The sequence below is a fragment of the Triticum dicoccoides genome, chromosome 4B, assembly GCF_002162155.2.
Source record: "Triticum dicoccoides isolate Atlit2015 ecotype Zavitan chromosome 4B, WEW_v2.0, whole genome shotgun sequence".
In the NCBI taxonomy this organism is placed as follows: Eukaryota; Viridiplantae; Streptophyta; class Magnoliopsida; order Poales; family Poaceae; genus Triticum; species Triticum dicoccoides.
Window position 1 is genome coordinate 422,560,436 of NC_041387.1, and position 7,642 is coordinate 422,568,077.

Sequence of the window (7,642 nt, forward strand, 5' to 3'; positions counted from 1 at the left end):
ATCTTGATTTGACCAAAGATGGAGAACTGGTTGATCAAAAGGTTTATCGCTCTATGATTGGTTCATTGTTATATCTATGTGCTTCCTGTCCCGATATTATGTTAAGTGTGTGCATGTGTGCACAATATCAAGCTGCTCCTAAAGAATGTCATCTTAAGGCCGTGAAAAGGATAGTGAGATACTTAATCCCTACACCAAATTTTGGCATTTGGTATCCGAAGAGGGCCTCTTTCAATCTTGTTGGCTACTCCGACTCGGACTATGCCGGTGACAAGGTTAATAGAAAGTCCACTTCAGGTACTTGTCAATTTCTTGGTAGATCTCTTGTGTCTTGGTCTTCCAAGAAACAAAACTCGCTATCCTTATCCACCGCCGAAGCGAAATGCATTGCCGCTGGTTCATGTTGTGCTCAATTACTTTGGATGACCCAGACTCTTAAAGATTATGGGATATATGTGAAACATGTTCCATTGCTTTGTGACAATGATAGTGCTATCAAGATTGCTCACAATCCCGTGCAACACTCTCGAACGAAGCATATTGAAGTTCGTCATCATTTTATTCGAGATCATGTTGCCAAAGGGGACATTAATCTTAAACATGTTTGCACCGATAAGCAATTAGCGGATATTTTCACTAAACCACTTGATGAGAAAGTGTTTTGCAGGTTAAAAGGTGAACTGAACATCTTTGATGCCTCAAACTTGGAGTAGGAACTCCATTTGATACATGCAAGACATGAGTCTATGACTAATCCTTGGTATTTCTCTTATGATGATAATCTTATGTCTTGGATACATTTGCACCTTGCATGTTATCTAACCCATGTAGGTACTTGGATGAATCTAAACCTATGAGATTGCAACTCACTCACATCTTGAGAAATCTCTATGTAACGCCCCGGATGTAACTTTCTATAATGGTAACTCCAACTCTTGCCTTTTCCGGCTATGTGATTCGATATTTCCTTCGTGGTTGGGTTTTTGTCTTTTGTTTTGCATTTTGTTCATGTCATGCATCTCATTTCATAGCATCATGAGCACTGCATCCGCATGTTTTCATAAAACTCAACTAAATAAATTGCATGGATCTTCGATCCATTTAAGTTGAGGGAAATGCACATGGTGATTTCTCTTTAAAACATATCCAAAGTCTCTCAATATTATTAGGGAGCTATATAAAATATTCCATCAATTTGGAATTTACCACAACACACGTGCATGTTAATCCCTTGGCCTTTCCTTCTTCGAGTTTTGACACCCTAACCTTGCCTATAATTCTTTTCCCATCTATCGAGGCTCTTTCCAAATTCTGAACATTTTTGGGCACTTCTAAATCTTAGCCCTAGTCCGAACCCTTTTGAATTGGAATCAATTCAAATGAGGTTGAATTCAACTTCTCGCCCATGCTCACTTTCTATTTTTCTTGGATCAAGCTCAATTTTGTGAGTCCGGGAAAATTATCTGCCTGCCCAAATTCTATCTCTACCTTCCTGTCTTCTTCTTTTTCTTCTTTGACATTTTTCTGTTTTTTGGAAAAAGAAGAAGAAGGAGAGCAGACACAGCTCGGCCTGCTCCCAGCAGTCGGCCCAGGCCACCGCGGCCTCCCACAGCCCACCACCCAGGCCTAGGCCCAGTCGGCGCCCCTCCTGTTAACCCTAGCCTCCCTGCGCTCGATCCCCATCTCTCCCGATCTCCTCCCTCGCACCGCCATCTCCCTCACTCGATCCCCTCCCCTTGCTCCTTCGAGCGCGAGCCCCGCAGTGCTCTGTCTCGCCCCGCTCGACCTCCCTTCCTCGTCCGACCCCGCCGTCCAGCCGTGTCGCCATGCCTGGCTTGCTCCGGCCATGGCCACGTCGCCCCGCGCCTCCGCCTTCGCGCCACTCGTCGGAGCACCTATAAGTCTGATAACCCACAAGTATAGGGGATCGCAACAGTTTTCGAGGGTAGAGTATTCAACCCAAATTTGTTGGTTCGACACAAGGGGAGCCAAAGAATATTCTCAAGTATTAGCAGCTGAGTTCTCAATTCAACAACACCTGGAAACTTAGTATCTGCAACAACGTGTTTAGTAGCAAAGTAATATGATAATAGTGGTAACGGTAACAAAGGTAAAGACAGCAAAAGTAATGTCTTTGGTATTTTGTAGTGATTGTAACAGTAGCAACGGAAAAGTAAATAAGCGAGAACCAGTATGTGGAAAACTCGTAGGCACAGGATTAGCGATGGATAATTATGCCGGATGCGGTTTGTCATGTAACAGTCATAACATAGGGTGACACAGAACTAGCTCCAATTCATCAATGTAATGTAGGCATGTATTTCGTATATAGTCATACGTGCTTATGGAAAAGAACTTGCATGACATCTTTTGTCCTACCCTCCTGTGGCAGCGGGGTCCTATTGGAAACTAAGGGATATTAAGGCTTCCTTTTAATAGAGAACCGGAACAAAGCATTAGCACATAGTGAATACATGAACTCCTCAAACTATGGTCATCACCAGGAGTGGTCCCGATTACTGTCACTTCGGGGTTGCCGGATCATAACACATCGTAGGTGACTATAGACTTGCAAGATAGGATCAAGAACACACATATATTCATGAAAACATAATAGGTTTAGATCTGAAATCATGGCACTCGGGCCCTACTGACAAGCATTAAGCATAGCAAAGTCATAGCAACATCAATCTCAGAACATAATGGATACTAGGGATCAAACCCTAACAAAACTAACTCGATTACATGATAAATCTCATCCAACCCATCACCGTCCAGCAAGCCTACGATGCAATTACTCACGCACGACGGTGAGCATCATGAAATTGGTGATTGAGGATGGTTGATGATGAAGACAGCGATGAATCCCCCTCTCCGGAGCCCCGAACGGACTCCAGATCAGCCCTCCCGAGAGAGATTAGGGCTTGGCGGCAGCTCCGTATCGTAAAACGCGATGATTTCTTCTCTCTGATTTTTTTCTCCCCGAAAGCCAATATATGGAGTTGGAGTTGGTGTCGGAGGGCCACCAGGGGGCCCACGAGGTAGGGAGCGCGCCCAGGGGGGCGCCCCCACCCTCGTGGACAGGGTGTGGGCCCCCCTAGTCTTCATCTTTTGCGAGGATTTTTTATTGTTTTTTCTAAGATGTTCCGTGGAGTTTCAGGTCATTCCGAGAACTTTTATTTTCTGCACAAAAAACAACACCATGGCAGTTCGCTGAAAACAGCGTCAGTCCGGGTCAGTTCCATTCAAATCATACAAGTTAGAGTCCAAAACAAGGGCAAAAGTGTTTGGAAAAGTAGATACGACGGAGACATATCAACTCCCCCAAGCTTAAACCCTTGCTTGTCCTCAAGCAATTCAGTTGACAAACTGAAAGAGAAAAAGAAAAACTTTTACAAACTCAGTTTGCTCTTGTTGTTGTAAACATGAAAAGCCGGCATTCAAGTTTCAGCAATTATTATGAACTAACCATACTCACTATAACACGTAGGTCTCACAATTACTCATATCAATAGCATAACCAGCTAACGATCCATAATAATAAAACTCGGATGACAACACTTTCTCAAAATAATCATAACATGATATAACAAAATGGTATCTCGCTAGCCCTTTTTGAGACCGCAAAACATAAATGCAGAGCACCTTTAAAGATCAAGGACTGACTCATCATTGTAATTCATGGTAAAAGAGATCTAGTCAAGTCATACCCAATATAAACCAATAATAATGAATGCAAACGACAGTGTGCTCTCCAGCGGGTGCTTTTTAATAAGAAGGGTGATGACTCAACATAAAAGTAAATAGATAGGCCCTTCGCAGAGGGAAGCAGGGATTTGTAGAGGTGCCAGAGCTCGGTTTTGAAATAGAGATAAATTATATTTTGAGCGGCATACTTTCATTGTCAACATAACAACTAAAAGACGATGATATCTTCCATGCTAAACAGATTATAGGCGGTTCCCAAACAGAATGGTAAAGTTTATACTCCCCCTCCTCCACAAGCATCAATCCATGGCTTGCTCGAAACAACGTGTGCCTCCAACATTCAACGGGTCCCAGGGGGAGTTTTGTTTGCAGTTATTTTGATTTAGTTTGCATGAAGCATGGGACTGGGCATCCCGGATACCAGCCATTTTCTCATGAATGAGGAGCGGAGTCCACTCCTCTTGAGAATAACCCGCCTAACACGGAAGATAAGCGCAGCTCTAGTTGACATATGAGCTAATCGAGCATGCAAAACAGAATGTTTATTTGAAGGTTTAGAGTTTGGCACATACAAATTTACTTGGAACGGCAGGTAAATACCGCATATAGGTAGGTATAGTGGACTCATATGGAATAACTTTGGGGTTTAAGGAGTTTGGATGCACAAGCAGTATTCCCGCTTAGTACAGGTGAAGGCTAGCAAAAGACTGGGAAGCGACCAACTGAGAGAGCGACAACAGTCGTAAACATGCATTAAAATTAATTTACACCGAATACAAGCATGAGTAGGATATAATCCACCATGAACATAAATATCATGAAGGCTATGTTATTTGATTCAACTACATGCGTGAACATGTGCCAAGTCGAGTCACTCAATTCATTTAAAGGAGGATACCATCCCATCATACCACATCATAATCATTCTAATAGCATGTTGGCACGCAAGGTAAACCATTATAACTCATAGCTAATCAAGCATGGAACAAGCAACTATAATCTCTAAATGTCATTGCAAATATGTTTACTTCATAATAGCTGAATCAAGAACGATGAATCATCATATTTACAAAAACAAGAGAGGTCGAGTTCATACTAGCTTTTCTCATCCCAATAAGTCCATCATATATCATCATTATTGCCTTTCACTTGCATGACCGAACGGTGTGTATAATAATAAGAGTGCACGTGCATTGGACTAAGCTAGAATCTGCAAGCATTCAACTCAAGAGAGAAGACAAGTAATATGGGCTCTAAGTTAAGTAAACAATCATGCATATAAGAGCCACTTAGAATTTTCAATATGGTCTTCTCAACCCCCAAAGAAAGAAAAGAAAATAAAAACTATTTACACGGGAAAGCTCCCAACAAGTAAAAGAAGAACATGAAATATTTTTGGGTTTTCTTTTTAATTCTACTACAAGCGAAGAAAGTAAACTAACTAAATTTTTTTTGGTTTTTTTTCTTAAGGTTTATCAAACACACAAGAAGAAAGCAGGAAAAAGAAATTTAAACTAGCATGGATATTACAGTGAAAAAGTATGAGCACCGACATCTAGCAATGAGTGTGTGTATGAACATAAATGTAATGTCGGTGGGAAATACGTACTCCCCCAAGCTTAGACTTTTGGCCTAAGTTGGTCTAATGCCAGGGATAGCCTGGCGGATACCCGTAGGTGAAGCTGGGGTCATACTGCAATGCAGCGGGTATCACTGCCTGAGCTGTAGCGTGAAGTCGAGCAGCCTCCGCTCTCCTCTCGTACTCATCTGCCTCCTCTCTGGTAATAATATATCATCCTTTTGTCTGTGAATCAAAAAAAGCAGGAGCAGGAAGAGCAATATGGACTACACGATGTTTGTTAAAGATTAGTCGATATTGGAGAGGTGGTTCAGTCCTCTCAACAAACTGGTGGGAAACCATAGAATCAAAATCTAAATAAGAAGGGGGTAACTCCATATCACCCTCACGAATGTCTATCTCAAGAAAATTAGCTAAACGAATTGCATAAATTCCTCCAAAGAAATCTCCGATATGTCTATTTTGATGCAACCTGCGAGCTACAATGGCTCCCATGTGATAAGATTGGTCTCCTAACACATCACTCCTGAGAATACTGAGATCGGGAACACACATGTGACATGCTTCATCCTTAGCATTTATGCATCTACCTATGAAGAGAGCAAAATAATGTATAGCAGGAAAGTGAATGCTCCCTATAGTAGCTTGTGTTATATCTCTAGATTCCCCCACAGTTATTTTAGCAAGAAAGTCTCTATATTCATATTTAGGGGGATCCCTGACATTACCCCAAGATGGAAGTTTGCAAGCAGAAGTAAAATCCTCTAAGTCCATGGTATAAGATTTGTCATAAAGGTCAAACATGACTGAAGGAGAATTACACGAAGATGAAAACTCAAACCTCCTCACAAATGAACTTGTGAGATCATGATACTGGGGGCATTTGTCAGCTTCAAAGTCCTCATGACCGGAGTTACTCACATATGTGCTAAATTCTTCTTTGATTCCCACTTGATTCATAAAATTTTCCGATGGCCATTCACAAGGCCTCACGGGAGCGTCTCTTGGTGGTTCCTCGTCAGCATCACGTATTGCAAGCCTGGGACCTTGCTTCCTTGAAGGACCACCTTGGAACATCCTCCTAAGCATATTGTTTCCTCTGAGACATTTCTAAAATTTTTAGTAACTTCAAATAAAAGTGAACCAACTTCAATAAAATTGATAGTAACAACTCCCACAAGTGCCTAGAGCCTATATAAAGCAATGGAACTACTTGGAACCATATAAATCTGACATGCAAGCTCAAGAACATGGGCACCTATGTAGCACAAATTTGCAATGAATAAAGCACTAGAACAAAAACTAATTGGACCAATGGAGGAGTCACATAGCAAGGAACAATCTCCCCAAGCAGTTTTGCAAGAGGTGCTTTGAGTAAGGAGATCGAAAATCACAGCAACGGGGGCTGGAACTCGTGCTTGAGTTGGTTTTTCGTGTTTGTGTGAGGCGGAGGAAGAAGATGGGTGCAGGAATAAGTGGAGGAGGGCCACCGTGGGCCCACGAGGCAGGGGGCGTGCCCAGGGGGTAGGGCGCGCCCTCCACCCTCGTGACCAGGTGGCAGCTCCCCCCGTGGTAATTTTTGCATAGTAAATCCTCAAATATTCCCGAAAAAATCATATTAAATTGGCATGGCATTCTGAGGACTTTTATTTTCGGGATATTTTATATTGCACGGATAAGTCAGGAGACAGACAAAAAAATACTATTTTACTTTATTTCTACTAAATAACAGAAAATATAAAGAGGGTACAGAAGGTTGTGCTTCTAGTTTCATCCATCTCGTGATCATCAAAATGAACCCACTAACAAGGTTGATCAAGTCTTGTTAACAAACTCATTCCGAATAATCACAGAACCGGAGAAATTTCAAATAACACTAAGTTACCTCAATTGGGATATGAAATTCCCCAACAATAAGAATATCATACTTTTTCTTGACAGTAGGGAGAGGAAATTCAAAACCTCCAAATATAATCGATAGAATTTTTCCAATAGAGTTGATACTATAAACTTGAGGTTGTTTCCTCGGAAAGTGTATCATATGCTCGTTACCATTAACATGAAAAGTGACATTGCCTTTGGTGCAATCAATAACAGCCCCTGCAGTATTAAGGAAAGGTCTTCCAAGAATAATAGACATACTATCATCCTCGGGAATATCAAGAATAACAAAGTCCGTTAAAATAGTAATGTTTGCAACCACAACAGGCACATCCTCACAAATACCGACAGGTATAGCAGTTGATTTATTAGCCATTTGCAAAGATATTTTAGTAGGTGTCAACTTATTCAAGTCAAGTCTATGATATAAAGAGAGAGGCATAACACTGACACCGGCTCCAAGATCGCATAAGG